Source organism: Triturus cristatus, chromosome 3_2, assembly GCF_964204655.1.
Source record: "Triturus cristatus chromosome 3_2, aTriCri1.1, whole genome shotgun sequence".
Taxonomy (NCBI): domain Eukaryota; kingdom Metazoa; phylum Chordata; class Amphibia; order Caudata; family Salamandridae; genus Triturus; species Triturus cristatus.
Window position 1 is genome coordinate 257,394,847 of NC_140584.1, and position 26,612 is coordinate 257,421,458.

General features: G+C 44.1%; 1 protein-coding gene across 4 annotated transcripts in view; it reads left to right on the top strand.

Annotated features, from left to right (window-relative positions):
- The window catches only part of LOC146857073 (uncharacterized), a 345,333-nt gene that overhangs the window by 165,906 nt on the left and 152,815 nt on the right, over positions 1–26,612 (top strand). For 3 of the 4 annotated variants that reach the window (XR_014979537.1, XR_014979536.1, XM_085646799.1), the window contains one exon: positions 23,338–23,413. The exons of the other annotated variant lie outside the window; for it this stretch is intronic. The gene's annotated coding sequence lies outside the window, so the exon portion shown is untranslated. The remainder of the gene's footprint in view (positions 1–23,337; positions 23,414–26,612) is intronic. 4 annotated transcript variants of the gene reach the window in all.

Genomic DNA, 26,612 nt, shown 5'->3' on the forward strand with positions numbered 1-26,612 from the left:
AATGGGGGTACCTTTTCACGTATGTGTCACTGTTAGATTTGGGAGTCTCTAGTTGGCATAGATAGGTACCTGTGACAAATAGGGACCCTTGTGTCTAGTCAGGGTAAGGGGCTGCACTCCTAAAATAACCCCTGCTCACCCCCTTGGTAGCTTGGCACGAGCTGGCAGGCTTATCTCAGAGGCAGTGTGTAAAGCATTTGTGAACACATACAGTAATATAGTGACAACACTACAAATGGACACCACACAGGTTGTATTATAAAAATAAGTATTTTTATATAGGCTTAACACAAGACCAAACTACAAAAAGTCCAGGGAGTGGATGCTCGCTTCCTTACTGTGTGGGAGTTGATGCATCGGTTTCTTACTGCTCTCCGGTGCGATGTGACACGCTGGCACCTCGATATGATACTCTTCTCCGGTGCGATGCGACAAAATGGCTTCTTGGTTGCGAAGCGACAACGTTGCTGTGATGCTTGCACTCCCAACGGCCGTGCGGCGACTCTATCTTTGGAGCCGCGACAGGCCCCGCGATGCGCTTCTCCGGTGATACGACGATGACCTCTGTGGCAGCGTCCCGCTGGTTGGGGAAGTCTTGTATCCCTGAGACTTCGGGCAGGAGGCAAGCTCTAGTTCAGGCCCTTGGATATTCTTCTTCAAGTTGATAAGAAGCACACTCAGTCCTTTTCTCCTCTCTTTGGCAATGAAGCAACCACTGCAGGCCAACCCCCAAACACACAGCACAGGGGTAGTCTCCTCCTTCAGCTTCCTGGTTCTTCTCCTCAGCAAAGGTTTCTTCTTGTTTCCCAAAGTGATCTAAAGTTCTTGGGTTTGGGTCCCAATATTTATACTAAGCCTCTCTTAAGGCAGAGAGGCCTTTGCCTAGCCCAAACCAGTTCTGGTCAGTCCTGGAGCACTTTGTTTACATGACTCCTTCTTTCTTTTCAGAGTGCAGGGCAGAGACATCAGACGCACCACAGGAGGTGGAGCCAGCATTGTGGAGGGAAGGCACAGCCCTATTCAGGTCCCAGGTGCAACTCCTCCCTCCCATCTAGATGCAGATCTCTCTGTTCACCACTTGCTGACTCACCCTGTCTCCTGGAATTCCCCAGCCCTGTCACTCATACTCCAGACAAGGAATACACAGCCTAGCAGAGGCAGGTTTGAATGGTTAGACAAGAAAATACCTACTTTCTAAAAGTGGTATTTTCAAACACAGAATGTTAGAACCAACTTCACTAAAAGATGTATTTTATCATTCTGAGTTCAGGCATACTAAATTCGAATTTCTACCATGTTCCCTGAGTCAGTTAGGATTATAAGATGTAATAAACAAACTGCCCATTCTGGCCTATGGAGAACAGGTAGCCTTGCAATAGTGAAAAACGAAAATGGCTGTAATTCACTATTAGAACATGCCGCACACATCAGGGCATGTCCTACCTTTAACCTACAATGCACCCTGCCCTTGGGCCTACCATAGAGGTGACTAATATGTAGAAAAGGGAAAGTTTAGGGACTGGCAAGTGGGTGCACTTGCCCAGTCAACATGGCAGTACCAGACTGCACACAGGCTCTGCTATGGCAGACCTGAGACACACTTTACAAGCTGCTCTGGTGGGTGGCACAATCAGTCCTGCAAGCCCACCAGCAGCATTGGTTACAAGCCCTGGGTACACGCAGTGCACTGTACTAGGGTCTGACAAGTAAACCAATCAAGCCAATCATGGAGTCACTAATCCATACATCAATTTACAATCGGGAGAGCATATGCACTTTAGCACTAATCAGCAGTGGTAAAGTGCCCAGAGTCATAAAACCAACAAAAAAAGGTCCAAGAAAATACAGGAGGGAGGCAAAAAGTTCAGGGATGACCCTCCAAAAAGGACCAAGTCCAACAGTCACCCATGATATATAGCTGCTATCAATGAAATTCTGTTACTGACATATGGTATTTAATTTTTGGCATAAGAGGATGCCTATGACATAATTCCGGTATTGCCACACTGTTCGAAAGTGAAAAGTATTACACCCCTTCACTTTCAGGGATCACCAGCTGCCACCACCTGACCAGATGACAGCTAACAGCGAGCCCCCTCTACAATTGTAAATAAGACACAGGGTCAGCTCTTAGATGTCCCTGACCTCTTTCACCTTAATGAAATTAGGGTCAAAGAGGCCAAGGACAACTTAGAGGAACCCCACTCCCCAAAACAAATTCTTTGCTTTCAAAATTATATATGCAGAAAATGTATGAAAATAATAATAATACATTAAAAAAACAACTAACAGATAGTAAAGCTTGAAATGGTTGTAAATATTGCCTCTAGCACAAAACATAAAAAGATTTGAAATCCTCAGGTTAAGATAGGATCTTTAATTTGTTTCCCATATAGGCCCAGTCACATAACCCTAACTCCCACTCCACAATACACTTTTCAATGACAAACAAATGTGCGACTTTAGATTATCACATTACACAAAGAGCCTATTAGGAATTACATATGTTATGATTACACATGCATGAAATGCACATTTTCAAAGTTTTTTTGTTGAATGTTTCTTTATTAAGCGTCCGTGAAGCTTACACAACTCCAAAAAAGGTAGGTGTTTCCCATACTGCACCATTAATATTATATAATAAGATCTATAGAATAATTGACAAGTACATCCATTGGGATACAGTGCTGCTGTCGTTATCACCATAAATCCGTTTCACATTTATAGAACAATTCAGCGTAAGAAGTTCTGCAATTCTCATCTGGAAGTATTCTGACCATTTAGCAAAAGGGGGCAGGTTATACATTGACTCCCATGTGGTTATCCATATGTAGATGGGAGGTACAGTTTAACCGTAGGCGCACAGGGGAGGGGGTTAAACTCAAGAGTACCGATGCACGGGTATGCCTTGAATACATTGTATGCCGGGGGGTTGGGTGGGAGGATGGGTGGTTGTGCCCCCCCAAGTTAAAGTAGGGCTAAGGGGGCCTTCCAAGTGGAAGGAGTGTTGTATGTCTCTCTCTAGATGGACTTGGCGTAATATCACCCTAAGGAGCTGGTGGGTCAGGGTAGTTTTGATTACATAACCGTGAGATATTTCTTCTAGCCCGGGGGGTTAGGGACCATAGGGCAACCTAGTATATTGCCGTGGGACATCTCGTGTACTGCCACCAATGCTCTGTGATGGTCAGGGAGCCATGTTTGCACGTGAGGAGCGGAGTGTGATTTCCAGGACATGGCTAGTCTCCATTTGGCTAATACCAAGGCTAGGTCTAGAATTTATTTACGCTTTGTGTAACATTTTGTGATGACCAGCAAAAAGTGCGAACTGCATGACGTGATTGTAGTGTTGTGGCTTCTGTGAGCGTATCAGCCACTGTCTCCCAGTACATTATCAGTTGTGGACATTTCCATACCATATGGATAAACGTAGCTTCCGTGTTGCGCTAATCTGTGGGGGCTGAGACTAAGCCTGGGCGGTAACATCCCCTCCGCTAGCAGAGTTTATGGATTTTTGGCAGCTCCACGTTCCAAATAGAACGTGCAATTACCGAAAACACTGCAATCCGCGGCGGAGCACAGTTTTTCCCTTTGTTACGCTTTCAAAATACGTTTTCGCACGTGCAGTAGAGACTTACCGGGATCCCTGCATTTGCTGACGGGTTTTTGTATCCGTTCGCATGCGCCACGAGATTTTGGAAGCCGGCCGCCCGATCTCGCGAGATTGTGTGATCGCGAACACGTCATTAGGACGCACCATCGGACATCCGGCGGATGCCGAACACACACAATTTGCAATCTGGAGAAGAATATCTCTCGAGCAGCATAAAACCTTATCGAAAATGATGATTTGGATTAAAAAAAACTCCTCAGATTGACTTTTGGCTGTACTTTTAGTGCAAGGAGTCCTTTTTCTTTTTTTGGAGAGGAAGGAAGTGCCCCAGAGTCTCCAACTTCCTGTTCCTGTCCAGTAGACTCCTCCCAGTGCTTTGTTCATGTCCTCTTAATTTTCATTTGAATTTGGAGCTGGAAGGCTCACCCTTTGTGTCTGCTGCATCATATATCATTGGATTTGAGGACTTTTGGATTTAAGATTTTACAAGTAAGTTGATGTTGTTTGTTTGATTGGGGCATTGCAGTTGCTACAACTACAATTTTTTTACTTTTCATCATTTTAATGTTTTTTATTGTGGGTAGTCAGTAGCCCCAGAGCTAGCCATGAGTGCATGAAACAACTCTTTCTGTGGTGTCTGTTGAATTTAAACATAATTTAGGGCAAGGATGGCATTGGCTTGAATTGCAAATTTCTTTTTTTTGTGGTATATTTCACTTTTTTGTTGTGTGCTAAATAAATGCCTTTGTTGTGTGTGTGTGTGTGTGTGTGTGTGTGTGTGTGTGTGTGGTGTGGTTGTTTAACTTGCACACCTTGTTAAGCCCTGTGGATTTTCGTTTTTGCATTACAGCTGTGTTGTTTAGCATGCCTCCTTTGTCTGGCCATATTGGCCTGCTTGAGTTCATTGTTTTCCAGGCCTCCTGCTTGTTGTGCCTGTCAGTAACCATGTGGCTGGTGGCCATTTTGTGGGGGTAGTGTAGTAGTGTGATACTTTTGCCATATAGGCCTGCATGTCTTTCCTGTGTACTTTTTGGACTAGGCTTCTTGTTGTTATGGGCCTGGCCATGTTGATGGTTGCCATTTTGTAGCCAGGCAATGTGCTTTTGCCATACGCCTGCAAGTTTGTGGCCTAGTCTGCCAATAGGCCTTTCATCCAGTAGGCCCAGAGCTAGTCATGGGTGCATGAAATGAAACAACTGTTTCTGTGGTGTCTGTTGAATTTAAACATAATTTAGGACATGGATGGCATTGGATGTAATTGCAAAATGTGTATTTTTGGGGGTATTTTACTTTGTTGGTGTGTATTGAATAAATGCAGTGGGGGGGGGGTGTGTGTGTGTGTGTGTGTGTGTGTGGTTGTGTGTGTGTGTGTGTGAGTTAAAGATGGAATCCAAAGACAGGTGGGCTTAAAAGCAAAAGTAAAACATTCAGTTGATTAAAATGTTGCTATTGATAAAAACCATGCTACTGATGATACACTCGCATATACAAGCAAAATCACATCACTATTGTCAGATCCGCCAGTCATGAACTCCCTATCAACCCAGACTCAAAAATGCATGATCACGCAGGCTATGCAGCCAAGGCCTGCGGTAACTGATTGAGAGGTCACAGGTGGGGTGGCACGTAGCTGGCAGACAAATGCCCGAACAGGACGCAGCGACACCACAATGGTCCAGTGAAATTGTCCCCAACAAAGCACACCTGGCAAGAGCGGTGCGCATATTCCTAAACACCATAAAGTTAGATGCCACATGGCGTTAGGAACACACAACCAATCAGGACACAGTACACACAGAGATCACGCGCCCCTCATGCAGGACATTTGGACACACTACCCATTGGTCCCCATTGTGTCCACGCAAGCTCGAGGCCCACATGCATTTGTTAACAGGGACCTTTTATTTATGACTCCACAGACAAGGCCCACATTTCTTTACCAAACGATAATCGCCAGATGTATTTTTATTTACCTAACACTGTATATAAGCCCGCTCGGATTGATTGTACTTTAAGACAGTCCTCAGACCTGGTTCTGTGGTTTGTACTCACGGACAAAGTGTTTAATTAAACCAACTGTTCCTGTTTTGCCACCTGCCTCTTGTCTTTGTGTTTTCAAAGTAAATTCATATTCATACACAAAAACCAGCAAAGGACACTGCAGTGAGACTGGCAACTATTTTCAATCCCAGGGTTTTCTGCCTATTATGTATGTGTAAATGTCAAGGAGGTAACTTTATTTCTAGGTAAATGGCGTGTGTTTGGAGCAAATAACGAAAGAGGAAGGAATGAAAGGGTAAGACAAACATGACAATGAATGGGTTAAATATGACCACGCGTCATCCATTATTCATGGCCTGTAAATTAATATTTAATGCTAAACTCCTAAGTAGGTTTTTATTATTTCGGGTAAGAACAGTAAATGCTGTGAGCCCGTCATAATTCCTGACGGAAATGTAAATGTGACTCCATTTCTTAACAGCTCATGCATGAATGTATGCAGCTGAACAATATTTTGACTGGTAAAAATCGAAGTTCATAATTGAGGATAACAGCAAATTCTTCTGCATTTTTAAAGCATAACTCCTAGAAATCAACTGAAGCATGAAAAGATAAAGAGACAACAAACCTATCATTCAAAAGTGCCAGAAATAGCCACATGTTTTCCTGTTGCTCATTGCCTAGTACAGATGTTGTTCTGCTGATTGGTGCTGAATGCTGATTTAGTTAGTACTGCGATCATGGTTTCGAGCACAAAGAGACTGGTTGCAGAACAATGGTTTGCATTGCACTGCGACCCAGGGCCATCTTTTGCGCTGGTAGCGCCCGGTGCAACAGTGTTTTTGCCCCCCCATGACTTCCTTCTCCATTAATTCCCTTACTACCACTCTCCAACAGTGCCCCTCATCTCTCCATAGCCTCTCTCTTCTCTCTGACATACATTTAATTTGTTCTAGTGCCACTCTTAGTTCACTCACCCTCAGTTGTGTGATCTGCATGGTACACTTTGATGTTGAGGCCCCAGGGGAAGCCAATGGACTATTAGTGGCCTGGGGAGGAGGCATGAGTGAATAATTATTCATCCTTGACAAAATAAAAATAAAATGCAGACCCGCTTCAGGTCCAGCAACAGACTGAGGAAGCGAATGACATTGCTTGTCTGCTGAGACAGGTGCATGAGGGTGCCTGCACCATTCCAGCACTGTGAGCATGTCTGTGTGACTGTGTGTGAGTTAAAGTGAGAGAAAGTCAGTGAAGGAATGAGCCAGAGTGAGGGAGAATGAGTTACAGTAAGGAGCAGTATGTGTGAGAATGAATGTGAGTTAGTGAGGGAGAATGACTGTGTGTACTTGAGTGTCACTGTGTGTGAGACTGAGTCATAGTAAGACTGAGTAATTCAGAAAGAGTAAGAATAAATGGGACTGATTGAGACAGAGGGGAACAGAGTAGAATGAGTGAGACTGTGTGAATTAATGAGACCAAGTGAGACTGAGTGAATCTGAATGAGACAGTAAACTTAGTGCAAGAAAGTGTGAGAGAACCCTTCAAGAAAAAGCTCTTTGGAATCCGAGCCAAGGATTACATGGCACCCCTTTTAAAAGTCACCAGCCGCCACTGTTTTTAGGAGAGATTATCAATGCTCTAATGCAGTTTAAAATCTAATAATCAGATTGTAAAAGAAATAGTAATGCACCAAGGCTAGTCTAGACATGGACAAATTGACCATATTTTGACTGCCCTTAACCATTCACCTTTAACAGTACTCCAGGGCAAGAGCACATTGGGTCAGATGTAAAACGTGTTCCGACGTCCACCACAAAAGGTGAACCTCTAGACTGACTGTTGGCGCCAATGTATGCATGCTTTCCACATTCTATACCATCCACCGAGAGTAATTTTCATAGAACAAAATGATTAAAAATATCGTTTAAACCTTTTTTTCCTTGAAGCATCTTCCAAGGTGACTTTAACATGGACTGGGGGGATTGAAGTGACAAGGCAGTTGCACTGTTGGTCCTCTTTCTACAAAACAATGTCCTAGAAAAAAGCTTCCAGTTTGCCCACACATAAAAAAACTATGCTAGAACACATAATCTCAAAGAATTGTTATATAAAAAGCCAGCCCCCTTATACTATATATATATATATAATATAGATTGATCACACCACTTTATTATACCGTGCACAATACGGTGTAGCAAAACATCAGCATTTGGTCAAACAAGAAAAAACAAAGACATGGACATGGATGAGATCATCTTTAATTAAATCAACCAGGCTGTCCTGAAAACACAAATTTTATTCAAGCTCAGGAGACCTCCATCAACAAGCTGTTGCAAGTTCTATCCTAAAAAACGAGGGGACATATTTACAAGAGAAGGGGAAGCGTGGAATTAAAACGAAAATTGCTAACGCTACGCTCCGCCATTATGAAAACAAAGGGATTTACCATATTCACAAGACGAAGAACTGTAATAAGGAAGAGAAACTTTGCCTTGCATAAACATGGTCCATCCATTATAGCAAAGGCAACACCACCCGGAGGCCTTGTTGACCTGACTACCAAGCTACTCAACCACCCAAAGGCCCATTTGGCCTATTTAACCCCTTCGGTGCTCATGACGGAATGGTTCCGTCATGATCACCGGTGCTCATGACGGAACCATTCCGTCATGAGGACAGGGGCACAAAATCCCTCTGCTACAAACAGCAGAGGGATTTCCATATTTTTTGGGCCTCAGGAGGTGGAGAAGAGCTTCCCCAATCTCCCAAGGCCCTTCACGGGTTTTCAGTCTAATGGCAAACTGTCATTAGACTGAAAACAAAACTGAAACTTAGTTTCAGTTTTAGTGTTTCAGTGCTTGTGGGGCTATCTCAGCCCCCCGAGCACTGAAACACTTGGGAGAGGTACCGTTAGAAATGGGAGAATCTCCCCTTTCCAATGGTACACCTCCCTAGTGGATCCCTGCTTGGGGATCGCCCGCGGGCGATCCTCAAGCAGGGATCCACCCACTAGGCACCAGGGAGGGGGGAGCGAGCAAGGGCCTTTGCTCCCCCCATATTTTGGGGGCTCAATTCAGTCTTTCTGCCCCCCAGGGGGACGGATGGAGGCTACAGCTCCAAATCTGACCCCCGGGGGGGCAAAAAGCCCACTAGAACCAGGGTATTTAATTTTGTACTATGCAAATTAGGGGTGGGTGCTGCCCAATATGGGCACGCCAGTGCACCCGCCCCTCTGCACAATTCGTCTTTCTGACTGGGGGTACAGAAAGCCCACTAGACGGCAGGTTTTTTTTTTAACATTTAATTTAGGGGTGGGGGCTGCCCTAGATGGGCATGCCCCCACAAAATTCCAGTCTTTCCGCCCCCCCCCCCCCCCAGGGCAGAAAGCCCACTAGAAACCAGGGATTTATTTTATTATGTAAATTAGGGTTGGGGGCTGCCCAATATGGGCACGCCAAAGACCCCAAACTCCCCCTGCACAATTAGTCTTTCTGCCCCCCGGGAGGGCAGAAAGCCCACTAGACACTAGGGTTTTTTTAAACTATTAATTTAGGGGTGGGGGCTGCCCAGAATGGGCATGCCAAAGCCCACACTCTACCGCCCAGAGTAAGAATAAGACTTTCTGCCCCCCCGGAGGCAGATAGTGGAAATAGCCCCTGATCTGCCCTCGGGGGGGGGGGGGCAGAAAGCCCACTATGCCCCAGGGATGTTTTTTTTATATATACGTAGGGGTGGGGGATGCCCAGAATGGGCATGCAAATACCCCCACCCAAAATAAAAACATTCTACAGCCTTTCTGCCCCCCCGGGGGCAGATGAGGGCAGTAGCCCCCAATCTGCCCCCAGTGAGGCAGAAAGCACCCTAGACGCAAGGGATTTTTTTTATGTGCCAGGGGTGGTGGCTGCCCAGAATAGGCATGCCAAAGCCCCCACCCTAACCCCCCAAAGTAAGAATAGGACTTTCTGCCCTCCCCAGGAGGCTGATGGGGGCAATAGCCCCTGATCTGCCCCCCGGAGGAGGCAGAAAGCCCACTAGGCCCCAGGGATTCTTTTTGATATGTACGTAGGGGTGGGGACTGCCCAGAATGGGCATTCAGATACCCCCACCCAAAAGAAAAAATGCTAGTCTTTCTGGCCCTCCTGGAAGGCAGACTGGGCAATAGCCCCTTATCTGCCCAACCTGGGGGGACTGAAAGCCCACTAGGCACCAGTGATTTTTATTTTTCCAAAGTTCGGGGCGGGGCTGCCCAGAATGGGCATGCCAATACCGACCCCACAAAAAATACCACAGTCTTCCTGCCTCCCCTTCTCAGGAGGCAGATCGGGGCACTAGCCTCTGATTTGCCCCCCCCCCCCCCCCGGGGGGGGGCAGAGAGCCCACGAGGCGGCAGTGATTATGCTGGCTTTTTTTTTATAAGTAGGAGTGTGGGGGATGCCCAGAATGGGCATCCCAATCTCCCCACCCACCCACACAAAATAGTCAGTCTTTCTGCCCCTCTTGGGGGCATATCGGGGCAAAAGCCCCTGATTTCCACCCCTCCCCAGGGGGGCAGAAAGCCCACTAGGCACAGACATTTATGCGGAATGTGCCTACTTCTGGATTTTGGGTCCTAGCGCAGCTAGCACCCAAGGAAACCTACCAAACCCACACATTTCTGAAAACTAGACACTCCAGTGAGGTATGGCTTGCGTGGATCGCCCAACGTTTTCTTACCCAGAATCCCCTGCAAACCTCAAATTTAGCTGAAAAAATAACTTTTTCCACACATTTTTGTGTGGGAAAGTTGTGGCATCACCGGACTGACACATATTTCCTACCGCCCAGGTCTCCCAATACAAATGGTGCCTCACTCATGTGGGAGGCCCAGCTGTGCAGGGGTTAAGAAGACCGTGCACACCCAAGCAACAAAAAACAAAAGGAGAGGCTATACCACGCTGGTAAGCCTGAGGATGACTAATGAACAGAACAAAAGAAGAGAAAAATCCTTCCATGGCCTCTGATCAGGTTACATCATGTTCTAAGGATAACCCACTTATACTACTGACTGAGAGTGCACCCATTGGTCTTCAACATGCCGGTCTCCAACTGTAGCAGCACCAACTATGCAAAATAATAGCTGGAGAGCCATCAGTAAGCTGCACATACATGCAAGCAGAGGGCCACATGTGCAAAAATTGAGATTTGCGATTTCCTAATTCTGATTCTTATGGAATGATCCCTAGTGGGTCGCAAATCGACCTACCTCATGAATATTAGAGAGGTAGTTCGCAGTTTGCGACCCATTAGTTATTGCAGCCATCACAGGTCAGCAGACGACCATGTCTGTGATTGCTTTTTAATAAAGCAATCTTCTTTTTTTTTTTTAAATACAGCCCATATTCCTTGAAGGAAAACGGGATACATTTCAAAAAATCTAATTAAACGTTTGTTTCATTTTTTAAGAATAGGCCGTGGTCGTGGGACCACTGCCTGCTCTTTAAAAATATTTGTAGGGTTAGCATCTCCTTTGAGGTGTCAGTAAAATCTGAATGTTTTGCAACCGAATTAAGGGTTTGTACTTGGAAGGGATGGCCTAAACATGCCCCTTCCAAATAACAAATTGCTAAACCAAATTGTGATTCAGTAACAAATTACCAAATTGCAGTTTGCTATATGTACATTACAAATAGCTTTTCTGCAGTCACAAATGGGCCGATTCTGCAAATCGGGTTGTTTCCGAACTCAAAAAAGTTCTGATTTACAAGCCCCTTGCGCCACTTTTGCGTCATTTTTAACATGGGAAAAGTGACGCAAAAGTGGCGCAAGGGGCTTGTAAATAAGCCCCATAGTCATTATTCCTGGCTTCCCAGAGCAACTGTTCATACTCAGTTACTTGCTAACTGAAACCATGGGATCTATGTCGAAGAATCAGTGGTGCCTTACACATGCCAAAGATGTTCAGCACCAGGATCCACATTTACAGGGATACAAGTCCATCCAGTTATTATTACATCAATGCTCAACACACCACGGAAGCACCTCTTCAAACCTGTGGGCAAGCTGACAACAACCATTAGTTACATACTGCCTACAACATCAACATTCTGCATGTCTAAACATACTGGCCCTGCTGATAAATACAGACAATCCATACATCCATGACATGCCACCCTGCCAGTTCTTTGACAAACCCTTCAAGAACAAGCATTTGCAATGCAATAGGTCTCGCATTTACACGAGTTTGAGCTATTGGCATTGTAAATGACAATGCCTTTTATTTAGGTTTGGTTTTTACAACATAAATAAAAGGCATTGTCATTTACAATACCAACAGCTCAAAATCGCGTAAATGCGAGAACTACTGCATTGCAAATGCTTGTTTTACCTCGCTGCCATGCATGATGCCAAACGCAAAGCGGCAGGCACCACACCAGGTCTTTAAAGAAGATTCAGACCTGTGTTATGCAATACTAACTCTGTTCTATCAAACCTGCCTAACGTCCACGCAATTCCCAGAGAGCTGGAGGGGTTCGATCTTAATTCCCATATACACGAAGGGCGACAAAAGGGATCCATCCACTCACCGCCTCATTGTCCTCCAGGACATTTAAGCCCAGGCTTACGCCTCTGTTCTATTGAAAGACCTGGAACAGTGGGCAAAAGTGAATGACATAATTCCACTCAGTCAAATGGGCTTCAGGGCAGACTCTTTCACACTGGATAACATTGTGTCCCTTTCCTATTTAATACACCGGGCAACGAACAAAAAAAAACTCCCACTCGGTCTGTTTTGTGGATTACTCAGCCACCTTTGACCTCATTGAGAAAAACAGCCTATGAAGGAAGCTTAGAGATTTGGGCATACCAAACAAACTTCTCCAGGCCATTATATCCCTATACACTTCTACATGGGTGCAGGTCAAGTAAACACCGACAGCGGTCACAAGGAAAATCCAGACAGATAATGACCTTAAGCAAGGTTTTGTGCTTGCGCCCCCTGTTAATCTCTTTTTTGCAGACATGGGCGCAGCACTGAAACAAGTGAGCCTTATCCTGCCCAAAATTGGAAACATTAAGGTCTCAGTGCTCCAATACGCCAATCACGTAATTCTTTTGCATCGCACTAAAGTAGGCTTACAGAAGGCCCTCAATGCCTTGCACAAGTACAACCTGTATAATAAAATGGTGGCAAATGGCTCCAAGACCAAAGTACTAGCCTTCTGTAATTCAACCAAAAAAACTAATTGCACATGGACCTTGGGTCCATTAACAATCAGAACAGCCGATGCCTATAACCACCTGTGTGTCTGTGCATCAACCAAAGGCGGTACCAAAAAGCACCTGATGCACACTGTGTCAAAGGCGGAATCAATAATAATCATGTGCAAATGAAACAATCCCCTGGAAAGCCCTTCTACCGCCCCAAAAAGATGAGTCCTAGCAGCTACCCTCCTACCAACGATCAAGTACAGCCACAAACCGGGGCCAACTAGTAAACATCATGGATAAGAATCAGTTCAAGGCATACAAAATGGTTTTCAGACTACCATCATATCTACGGAGCTCCTTCATAAGGCTTGAATGTGGTCTGGAGGGCCAAACATGGGCAAGCATGGCATCCTTTGTAAACAACTACTACAGGGTAAAATAAAAGCCCCACCTAACACCATGAAACTGTTCTCCAGAACACCTTCACCCAAGAACCCATGGTCATTACAGCTTCAAATAACAATTGCCACCCTTCAAATCAATCAGACGGTATTAAACAGTTTACAGCGTTCTTGAGCCAATGTTAAAGCAAAGCTGAAAAAACAAACAAATATTGTCAATGGCAAGAGATATGGGGAAACCTAGTAAATCAATGTTACTATCAGTGGTGGGGCAATCGTATGCCAATGCTCAGCCAGACTGACTCAGACCCCAACCTTATCTTAGCTGTGCACTTCTGAAAGCATGCCATAAATCAATAATGTTTGCAAGCCTTAGGGACTGCAATCTAAAAAGGTAAACCCCAGGTGGCAGTCACTCACTACAACGTCAAACTGCAGACTTTGTGATTCCATGTGTGAATCTTTTAATCCTTTATTATGCGGTTACCTTGCACTCTTCAAACCACAGAAAACACTATTAAAACCACTACTTTTTGCCTACGGCATAAGAACAAAAATACAATAGGTCTCGCAGTTGCGAGAGTTTGAGCTATTGGCAATGCTTTTTATTTATGTGTTTGAAAACTTGCAAGCGGTGCGTAAACATGCACTATGTAGGTTTTCTGAACACAAATAAAATGCATGGTCATATACAATGTCAATAGCTCAAACTGTTGCAAATGCGAGACCTCCTGCATTGGAAATGCTTATTATGCAAAGGCATGAGATACCTGACTAACTCACAATTGCAACAGCGTTTTTTTGACGCTGTCCAGTGGGCTTATATGCTGTGTTTGGCAATGGTCCAGTCCATTCCCAGTTATAACATTCAAGTCAGCCCTTTCATCCTTGTATGCCTCTGTTGCTCCTGTAAAAGCAACTGTGAATGTGTATAAAAGCTGCAGTTTGAGTGTCTGATATCGGCACCAGAGGAAGAGATACAATTACACATGGTGTCCGGGGCACAAGAATATAGGAGCTGAGCTGAATCGCTTCCATCTATTTACAGTTAGCTGCCTTTACAGAAGCTCAAGGAGGCAGTAATTTGACCCGGAAACCAGGGGTGAACCTGGGTGCCTGCAGCCCTTTGGAGTGAAAGAAAAGCTTTTCAGGCTGCTCACATTTGTAGTTTACGGAAGGAAAAGGAAATACAGCAATATGCGCACAAGACCGCACGGTGTCTGCAGCGCTTTCAAGCAAACTATTGTAGGATGCGGGGGAGCAGTAATCAGCTAAAATGGGGCGGCAAGCAACTTCATATACTTTTACAGAGTGCTGCAAAATGCAAATATTGGAAAATAACTACTAAAGCGTCCAGCCAGTTACAGTTTGGGGGAGCTCTGAGGGGGACATAAAAGCATTGGGTGTCTTCCGACACCGGGATCTGAGACTGAAAATGCAGCTTTTCTAAACATTCACAGTTGCTTCAATGGGAGCGCACTATTACACATGATGTCGGGGGCACAAACATATAGAAGTGAAGCAAAAAAGTTTCAGTCTATTTACAGTTGCCTTTACAGAAACTGAAGGAGCAACACAAATGTGACCAAAACAACATTGGATTGAAAGTGAAGTTTCTCAAGCTGCTCACATTATAAAGAAAGCGAAAAGAAATACTGGAATGTCCGCCTAAGACCATACAACGTGTCTGCAGCGCTTTGAAGGAACAGAAGATGGGAGGGTGGGAGGCAGGGGACAGCAAGAAACTACAGGTTATACATCTTGATCTTGAAGGTAGCCGAACACTCAGGAAGCCTCAATTTTTACATACGCTTGCATTCATATTTTTTCAGTTCAGACTTCACCCTTTCATCTGAAATGCTTCAAACGACTCTTCATGTCGTTGATGAAAACAGCGATGTCTTGGAGATAGATCCCACCGTTCCTAGGCCCCCACAGACACACATGAGAACTGCATACTGGAACCTTGGTGCTTCCAGAAAAAACACACAGACAACACGCACTCATTTTGCATAAAGTGTAACTTGAGAAAAGGGGCGTTTGTTTATGCAATAACAAGTAGTCATTTCTCTGAAGTATTTACATTTTAAACAAGTTAGGACTATTGGCTTTGTCAATCGTTGTTAGTTGCATAAGATAAATTAGCAGTAACTGTGGCTTGTATATAATATTGAAAAAGCATCCACTTGAAGCCCTAGTGACACCACGACAATGTTACTGCTCCTGAGTTTCAAAAAGAGGCACAAGAATCCAGAGCAGACATGGCGAGTAAGTTGGCTGAAGAGGTGGGGGTGGCAAATGGTGTTCACGGGCGCTTTGATGTCCTCAGTGGCCGCGCGGCTCACTGAAAACATCAAAGCGCCCGCGAAATGTAAGTGATCGCGATCACACTTCAAAGCGCGGCTGTGTGACAGGCGAAAGTGAAAGACGAGTGCTTTCAGGCTGCCAAATGGTGCGCGCGCCCGGCACACATGCACAGTAGTTGGCGGCCTGAAAGCACTCGTTTGCACTTCCAAAAGTGCTTACTATAAGTCTCGCCAGAACAGCGCTAAAGCGCTGTCTCAGGCGAGACCTAAAAAGCTCTTTGGAATTCGAGCCAAGGATTACACCGCACTACTTTGCAAACTGCTTTTTCAATAAAGCATTTTTTTTTTTTAAAATGCAGCCCGTTTTCCTTAAAGGAAAACGGGATGCATTTAAAAAAGAAAAATTAAACTTCTCAGTTTCATCATATTATGGCTGGCGGTGGTCCCTGGGATGACTACCTGCTGTTAAAAAATATTTTCGCACCCATTCACAAAGGTGAAGTGGTCCCCGGGGGACCCCTTCCCGTTTGCGAGTGGTTTACCACCTACTTGAAGTAGGTGGTAAACTGCGAGTGTTTTAACAATAGTACTTTAATGTTAGAGTCGCTATTAGGAAGGGACGTCCTTGGCACACCCCTTCCTAATAGCGAGTCGCAAACGATAAGTCAGTGACTCGCAAAATAGGGCTTGTACATACCACCACCGTTTTTTGCGGTTGCAAACAGGTTGATTTCTCTTTTGCGACCCCAAAACACGGTTGTACATCTGGGCCTAACTTATTTCTGTGTTTTAGGCAGCCTGAGCAGTTAGTGATAAAGGTCTAGTCTCAAGTGCACAAAAATACCCATGTTTCCTTTGGCTGAGGTATTTTTTTTTTGTCTTTGAAAGCATACAACTTCCAAGTGCAAGGCCAAGAATTAGTATTCACTTCTTACATTTATCATGCACAACGCAAAGGCAAAAAACAACAGTAGTCGCTTTAACCCAACAACACCTGGCTGCCAGAAAAGAAGGCCAACTGCTTTAAAACAAGCACGAGAAAGAGGTCGTTTTCTCCAACAGTTGCTTTGACATCTCCTGCTGCAGTAGCCTCAAAGGACAGGTTTTCCACAAACTGCAGCTGTGCTGCTGTAACGTGCCCGCTGTCGCGAACAATTGTCACAGGCAGACTCAAGGTTTAGAACATACATATCATCGAAATGTCTGTGTTTCCTCTGTGGTTTCTACCAAATGCCAGTGTGGGAAGTAAGTTTTTTTTTGCTTTTTCAGGTAAACATAATTATCTTTCTTACAGTATCAAATGTTGCTTTCGTTTTAACAGGGATGAGTCTTCCGCATGTCAGGTGGTTGTGAGATTTATGGTGCTGCTTGACTTGATCCGATCTTTAATATCTCTGTGAGCCTCATTCAATTAGACCGAGCGGTCACTAAACAGGCAAAAATTATATCCAGAATGCTTGGGTGAATTCTTCGAGGTATAGAAAAGTGGAATATTTATTAAGTCAATCTCAGTTTTCGAAATTAAACACCTGAAAGGAAGCGCTACAGATACTTGGACTAGGGCTCCCGCCAGTTCCTGAACAATCCGCTGCTCTGGTGTGTCGTAGCTCCTGGACATACTAGGTCTATTCAGGCGTCTGCCTCCAGCGGGTCCTTGCCACACCACAGAGACTTACATTGAGGCTGGAAGGGAGGCACAGCAAGTATTTGTCCACACTTCCCCTTGTCATGTTGGCTGACACATCTAGTTTGTGCCCCTGCCCTTGAATGTCTACACCCAGCAGGACCACTCTGGTTCCCCTAGTAAACAAAGACAGCCTGGTAGTTGCTCTATATGCAGAAGGAATTGTAACCATTCCTCCCAAAAAGCGACTTCAGAGTTGCTGTTCCAGCCCTTGGGCTCTTGCACTAGGATAATGGATACATACGCCCCACTCAATGGCGTCCCAGACGCCACAGTTTACAAAGTCATCAGGACAAGCATCTTTGCCTATCTAGTTGACAATCAAGCCCACTGTCAGTACACTATCAGACTGGAGACAAAGAAATGAAAAGAAAAAAAAGACAGCAGACCTTTTTCATCTAAGCACCCAGAAACTGTAACGCGTCCCCATATCCACCAGAACCACATCGATCTTGCTCCAATTCTAGAAAAGATAAAGATGTGCCTCTTTAAAGAACAACATCATGATGCAACATCCGTCCATAAATCAATTACCTCTCAAATCACTTGTTGACTATATTTTTGCCTTTGACCCTGTATAGCACTCTGCTCTTTTACGCTAGGTTTGCACCATAAAAATATCACATACATACATAAATATAAGGTGCTGGCTGAGGTATTCGGACATCTGGCTTGTGTAACTCCTAGCATTCCCTGTCTAGGAAGCTCATGAACCATGTGCTCCAAACCGGACAGGGGCTCAGCACAGAGATCAGGCACCCTGCCACTGATCACATTTTTAATACCGCCACTTCAGATCAACTGGCACTGAGCAAGCATTTGAGAAATCGTCTGTGCCTCACCTGTGTTTACAGTCATGCTCGCCACCAGGCTATCTAGGGACGCAATGCAGTTTGCTCCTCCTGCTTCCACATCCTATGCACAATCTTCAACTGGCTGCCCCAGAACACCAGACGTTCTGTCACACAAGCACTCATCACAAGTAGACTTGGCTACGGCAATGCACTCTACACCGGGATCTCCAAACTCCTCCTACAGACACTCCAGGCCACCCAGGACACTACAGCAAGACTCATCCTCAACCTCCCATGTAGCACCGACATCTCACCACACCTCACATAGCTCCACTGGCTCCCCATACACAAACGCAACCAATTGAAACTCCTCACGCATGCATAAAAAGCATTGCACAGCATTGGGCCAGCATTCCTGAACAACCACATGCACTTTCACCAGTCAGCCAGACACCTATGTGCAGCCACACTCACTCCCACACACACCCCACATCCACAAAAGCAGAACTGGAGGTCGCTCATTTTCCTATATGGCACCCAAATTCGGGAATGGCCTATCTCAACACCTCAGAACCTCTCGCTTCTTGAATTCTGAAGGAAGCTGATGAGCTGGCTCTTGGATTAACTCTGCGGGGCGTAGTGCCTACACACCTGCTCAAGTGCCGGGATACCCTCACAGGTGATTAGCATGCTGCACAAATCCACATCACATAACAAATCTAGCACAACTGCTCCCTCTTTATTCGGCATGGGTCTACCCATGCATGCATTTACTGCACTCCTGCATCAGGCATGCTGGAGAGGCCCCACCTTGAAAATGGTGTAGATCCAGTCAATTTACAGAAAGGAGACTTCAGCCAACAAGGTGGACCTCTTGGGAGTGTTGCCCTGATAATTTTAGGGCCTGGTTTGGAGTCTACCTGGATCAAGGTAGGATATTTCCATCCACAAGGTATAGGGTAGTGGCCCTTGGATTGCTTCCTTTTGTCAAGCAACCCTGCAGAAAACATTCATACTTTCCACTTTGAGGGACGCTTCCTGACAGGAGCTTGGGTGAGGTGAGCTCCTTACGCAGTGATAGACTGGGCCTGATAGTCTTGCTTGGGATATAAGGGTCTAAAATAGCCATGCCCCTCTGATGAGTTGATTACTAGAGGGAGCTATGGGTTCATGATGAAAAATCAAACTTCTGTTGCCTTCTGTTTGCCACTGCACTACACTTTCATGGGCCAGGAGGGTGGAGAATTCCTGCCTCCACTTTTGGGGCTAGATTTACAAAGGAGTCATGCAACACAGCGCATGAATAGGAGAGAACAGAACGGTGCCATATCTTCTAAGAAGTGGCGCTGTGATGGACTCTACCTGTGATGGCACACTTTTGGCTGTCTTACGCCAAAGCAGACATCCTTCCACCATAATGCAGGGTGTCTGCATAGTAGTCACCATACTTTTTGTGCACGAAGGGGTCCCTTCCTGTAAAGAAGCTATGCATTAAGGCATTTTCCTCTTTTATGTGTGCTAAAGAATGCAGCACACATGCAAAAGAAAAGAAAGTGGAGAAATTAAATATTTCTCATCGCAAAGCCTAAAAGGGAGGCTCTGGATTTTGGTGCAGATCACTCTCTACAGTTCTTTGTAGATAGGGATTTGCGTCAAAACCTTTTGGTAGCAGTATGTATTACCCAAGCACCACCCATGTAATCCCCCCCCCCCTTGAAGCAAAGTAATGCAAGGCAGTGCTTTGTGCTGCGTTGCTTTACTGTGGTCTGCGTGGGCTCGTGATGTTTACTGGATTGTACTAATCAACCCAACATTTGGCATCAAGTAACGTAAACCCAGATGCAAGTAAATCTGGGTCTCAGCCTATACAGCATGTGATCTTCAGCCTGCCAATGGTGCTACAGCAGAGGCTATTACCATGGTTCATAGATTCACGCTTTGCCTTCTGGGTTTAACGCATTGGGCCTGACAAATCATACATTGTGCCTATCGGGTCTCTGGAGAGAGCCCCCATGAGGCGGCATCAAATGGCAGAAGTGGCTGGAAGAAATGCTTGGTGGGCGTCTCCTTCAAAAAGGAGGTGAAGGTAGCTGTGTAACTGAGTCTTGCCTCGGCTTGAGTGGTTGGTTCCTCCACACTGTCCTGGGTTTTTGAGATGGAACTATTCCTGAGCGACAAGCAACAGATCTCCCTTCCGGTTTTTGTAGCGGTCTACCATACAGTGCTTTAGGGAGTTCCCTGCACTCCCAAAGAGTATTGACTGCCTACCTATTTAGAGGTCTGGATAACAAGCTTCATGGGGAAAGATGGCCACAGGCAAAGTAAAGTTGCCTTTGAACAGCGTAGGCCACTAAGACGTACAAATGCTATTCCTGCTCAAATGTAGAATATGAAGGGTCAGTTCAGCCAAGCCCCCTTAGAGGCACAACTGCCATATTATTAGATCCTAAGGCCAGCCTAATATCCATTGATAACAAAATTGATGTGGTTACATCCTCTTTAGGCCACATCAGAGAGAGAACTGGTCAAAATGTCAGACTTAATGGTGAAGACCTCTGATTTATTAGACGACTCCACTACAGGAAAACTATCACAAATGGAGAAGTTGAGGAACGCTGTTTAGCAAAAAACAAAGACCTTAAGGCTTGATCTTGGAGCAATAAGAAAAAGCTTGTTGGTGTTGCTGAATTCACAAACATGGCCCCCCACACTCCTTCCCTGAAGCCCTTCAATCCGAACTATACAACCGGTCCAGTTTCTCTCATGTGTTCCTGCTTTAGAGAGTCCACAAATCACTCAGCCCCCAGACCACCACCAGGAGCCCTGCCTGATTCAAAACAATATCAAGTCGCAACCCTGGTGATTTATCCAGATTTTATTGTGGCAGCACAAGAAGCCTGACACACATTCATAGAAGCAATGTGCACCCTTTGATCCCAGGGCATACAATACGCCATATTATACCTTGCCAAGCCTAAAGTAGTCTTTGATGAAAAAACTCAAATATACATAGACACAGCTGCAGCGAACAAGTTTTATAAGAGGCAGCTCAATACAGGGAAACCACCATCGGTAGCGGAGCAGCCACTGCTCATGGACGGGCCAACGGGAGCACCTGATTGCACTGAACAATACAGAGTTAACAACTTTGCTATGGATCTCACAAACTTTACCCCTGAACACTGTCCTCAAGAGTGGGGGCCTGAGTGCTGCTGCTGTGAGACCTTCATTCAAGCATTCACAAATTGCTGAACACCTTGATGGTTCTTTAGGGTACTACCCAAGTACACTATGTTCATACAGTGATATGAATAATCCAGCATAGAGCATGGAGGCTGCCTGGCACACCATGCCCCAAGGTGTGTACTACCACCGCAATGTCTAAATGACTGAGAAAATTAGTTGTTGGAGAAATTTGGAACTGAAAGTTGAGGTAAATGGTATGGGAGGGAGGTTTGGGGACAGTTAGATAAGTCACATTTCACACACTGTTGTTTACATCAGAGAATTCATGTAAAAGTGCAGCTTATGGCTACAATACTGTCTCAATAGATACTAAGACCTGTGATCACTTCTAAGAAAGCACACACATTAGTATCCTTAAACAACAGAGGCCTGAAGTCTCCCCAGAAGGCAAGAAATGTACTGACATCTGGATGTGTAAAAAGCAATGTTGCAGGAAAAGTACCCAGACCCACGGCGCTCTTAAAGCTTTGGTGGGAGGTGCGGCCAACATTGATTTAGTTTATCTTTCATCACTTATTCTAGGTTAATGCGTATCTTTATTTGTAGCTATATTAACTTCAAAATAATCAGGAAATTTGTAGACCCAGGAGATCTATATATAGTGCTACAAGCAACTCTCCATAACAGGAAGGCGACACTGATTAATAAGTGCAGCCCAAATGTAGACACACCTGATTTTTCACAACCACAATAATATACTCGGGCATATAGACATGATGACAGCGGTGTGGGGCGGAGGTTTCAATTTACAGATAAACCCCAAATTAGACATATATAGGAGACAAAGCTCACACAATTCACAGTCTGCAGAAATATTAACAGGTATCATGGGAATTCTAGGCCTAATAAATATAAAGATAGAGGTGTCTATTTCTGCTAGGGACATCTACTCCTCTCTATGTATACTGACGATATCCAACTACCACTAACTACCTCCAATTCCGCCAAAAATTAAAAACTCACCTCTTTCCAAAAAACTAACCCCCCAGCACAGTTTCAGTAGTCTTCTTTTCTTACAGCGCCGTGATATCCCATGGGATGAGTGTTGCGCTTTATAAATACCAAAAATAAATAAATAAATAAATAAATAAAACTGTTCATCATGGAACCCGACTGATAACCTTTCCCCCGTGATACAAGAGATAATTAGGTTTGGCAGATTCTCTGGCATCTCTGTCCATTAGGATAAACCTGAATTACTTCCCCTAATGGCTTTCACGGTAGGGCAGCCCTAGAATAACTCATTTGTTGGATGGATAATTCGGTAAAATACCCAGGGGTAGTTTTATGCACCTAAAGTCTATAGTTAGGTTGAACTACGGTCCACTAATAGATAAGCTGAGACATCAGATTAGGACCTGGACAAAAACGGCCCTTGTCCCTTGCTGGTAGAATGGTGGCCCTTCCCAAATTTCTGTACCTGTTTCCAAACATACCCCTTTCTTTAAATAAGAGTTTCTTTCAGACCTTTAGAACATTGTTGATTAGTCTTGTTTGGGTCAACAGGCTGCCCTGGGTCCACTGAGAAGTTATGACACCTCCATACCAGGCAGGAGGGGTTGAAGTGCCAAATTTGCAAACATTACCTAGTGCAGTGATACTCAAAGTACGGCCCGGGGGCTGCATGCTGGCCCTCCTGACCTTTACATGTGGCCCCCTGGGCAGCAGCAGCACTGCTCTGCCGTTTACTTGACTCAGCACTAACATGAAAATAAAAAGTTAAATATACAGCAAACACTTATTTGAAGGTTCATTGCAGTTAGGGAAAGGAAGTAACTAGGTGGAATACCTTCATTTGTAAAGACAGCCACTAGATACACATGCTTTGCTTCCCCTACTCCCACTTTACACCCCCGCTGGCATCAGTGCGGCCCTCTGTCACAGCATAGACCAAATTTTGCGGCCCCCGGGATAATGTTTGTGAGTACCCATGACCTAGTGGTACAATGCCACTTTGCAGTTCATTGGTGTAATCCAGATGCTAGACTTTCCTTCCTCAGACCTGAGAAAAAACAAATAGGTGATGTTCCATTGGAGACTCTACTACTGAGTGGTTTGGTGCATAGACATAATATCAAGTTTTTCTTTTTTCGACCTACAGAAATATCGAGTTGTAAATATCGGAGGGACAGAATATCGACATCAAGAATATCGGTGACCAGAATATCGACCTAAAGGTAAGAAATATAATTTTAGTTAATATCGAAGTTAGTAATATCGTTTGCAAAAATATCATTGTTACTAATATCGATGTTTATATTAGTGTTACGTATTTTAGTATGTATTTTATATGTATGTGCTCCACATTTTTTGTTATATTTTGTATTTTTTTTAAAAAAAATATATGTATTCAATTTTTAGAAGTTAGTAATTATTTTTAAAGTAAATTTTGCGTTTTAGTACTGTAGCGGGTTGTGGGTTTATAGGGAAATAGGGTGGGAAGTAATTTAATTATACTAAATTAAATGATACTTTTTAGGAATTATTACTTATTTTTAATTAAATGTAGCGTTTTAGGGGCCTATTAGGATGGCGGGCGTACCTGAGTCCGCCCGCCTTCCTCTCGGTGTTGGGACCGGCCGCCAGACATGCGGCGGTCCCGCATCGTGAATTACGATGCGACCGCATTCTGCATTTTAACATGTAATGTCAAAATCGCACGCCTGGCATTTCCCTGCACCACGTGGGAGGCACCATGTGGTGCCTGCCACTTGGTGCAGGGAACTGCAGGGGGGTACCATGGGGAACCCTCAAGTACACCCCCCGAACCTCCTGGGTCCGCAATGGGCCCCCAGAGCCAATCCCAGCCTTTAAAACTCACCATCTTTATATGGCTGGCGGTGTCTGCTAGGCACCGCCACCATATTGGAGCCCCTGCTCCTCCAGGCAGGGAATCGTAACGATTGCCTGCCGGCGGAAAAGCGGCAGGCGGACTTTCTGTCCGCTCCGATACCCCCCGCCATCATAATATGGCGGGGGTATTTCACGTTACGATGGCGCAACGGTCGCCACCGCCGGCTCGGCAGTGGCGATCGTTACGCCATTGTAATGAGCCCCTTAGTTCCGTAGCAGGGTGTGGGTTTATAGGGGAATAGGGTGGGAAGTAATTTAATTATAATGAAGGAATTATTATTTTTTATTTTTTGGGATTAATAATTCATTTATTGTTAATTGTAAAATGGTAATTAATTTTTAATATTTGATTAATCGATAATTATATTGTGTTTAGTTTAGGAGCGGGTTGTGAGTTTATAGGGGAATAGGGTGGGAAGTAATTAATTATAATTAAGTAATTATACATTTTTATTTATTGGTATTGATAATTAATTCATTGTTAATTGATCATTATCTGATTGTGTTTATTTTCGGAGCGGGTTGTGGGTTTATAGGGGAAGTAAATTAATTATAATAAATTAATTATTAATTTTTATTTTCTGGTATTGATAATTAATTTATTGTTTAATTATAAATTAGTAATTACTTTTTATTTGATTAATTTATAAATACATTAATTGTATTAATTTAGTTTAGGAACGGTTTGTGTGTTTATAGGGGAATAGGGTGTGAAGTAATTTATAATAAGTAATTATTAATTTGTATTTATTAGTATTGATAATGTTTTGTTAAACAATCAATTAATAAAAAATAATTACCATTTATTAATTATTTATTATGATAATTGTGCTCATTTATTTTAGGAGCGGGTTGTGGGTTTATAGGGGAATAGGGTTAGAAGTATTTTTATGGTATTAAAGTAATTATTAATTTTAGTTTATTGGTATTCATAATTAATTAATTATTAATTTATTTAATTAATTGATAAGCATCTTAATTTTAACCCTCTGCTATCCAACACTTTCCTTACAGTTATAATCTCTGGAGTGGAAATAGTAATTTTAACCCCTACGCTATCCAACACTTTTCCTACTGTTGCACTCTCTGGAGTGGGAATAGTAATTTTTACCCCTACGCTATCCACCCCTTTCCCAGAGGCAAGCCCGTCTGCGCCCCGGAGGCACCCAGCGCCAGCAATGCTGCTCGCGGTAGTTTGAGTAGGATAAGATACTCCCGGGAACAGCTACTTGCCTTGGGTAAGAGAGATGTAGGGGGGAATTACCATTCTAATACTGCCCATAAGAGATGTATAAGGAACACCCTAAACTGTGGGTTGATCAACTGCAGATCTCTTGTAAAGCATTATCAAGAGCTATCCAACATGGTAGAGGATATGGATTTGGATGTTCTTTTTCTTATAGAGACTTGGACCAGCATGGCTTCCTCGGTACAAATGGGCCTGGTGTGCCCAGATGGATATAAAATATTTCATAAACCAAGGGCTGCTGGCAGAGGAGGTGGGGTCGGGTGATTTTTAGGGAAAAATTGAACTTTGCACCTCTATAGGTAGATGATGTCACAGGGATGGAGATGCTTGGCTTCTCACTTCAGGAGACTAAGGGCAGATTACTCACAGGTGTGGTCTGTTATAGACCCCCAGGATCTAATACACAATTTCAAACCCTGTTTGATAGAATTACTGATTTGAGCGTATCTCACTCTAGAGTGATTTTACTAGGAGATTTCAACTTATGGGACAATGGTAATTTAGATAATCACCCGAGAGATCTCGGACACCTATGTGAAAATCTCAAACTGCAACAACTGGTAACACAGCCCACTCATCTAGGAGGGCATAGTTTGGACCTCTTGTTTGCAAACCAAGCAGAGACTGAAGTGGTTGACATACTGCCTCAGAATTGGACCGACCACTCCCTAATTCATTTTCATATTTCGATATCTAGCCTAGAGGATAATAACAATCAGCCGTTTTACCGCAAGGGAAGAGAGTGGTCTAAATTACTGAAAAATAGGATATATCCGACCTTCTCGAAACAATTTTTTTTTGCCTCTTCTATCTCCGTAGGTGAAAATTATCAAACATTTTGTGATCATATAACGGGAACCCTTGATCTAATAACTCAAGTTAAACAACTTAAAAATAGGAGAATAAAATCTGCTCCATGGTATAATGATGAATTGAGACAGCTACGAGCAACCTATAAAAAGGCCGAGAGGAAGTGGAGGAGGGCATATTTAGAGCCAGCAAATAAAGGACTGAAATTAATACAGGCCCAATATAAGGAGTTAATTCTTAAGGCCAAAGCAGACTTTTATGCCAACTCTATTTTGCAGGCACCAAATAGCATGAAAGCACTCTTTTTAACGTGTTTAGAGACCTTCCTGGTCCGGCCTGTATGGGCAGTAAGGTGGCTGTATCGCAGAAACTTTGTGATGAGATTGCCATTTATTTTGAAGAGAAGATAACTAAAATTGTTGGCAATCTGCACCCCTCTGCTACTGTCATTAGTGGTCAGGATG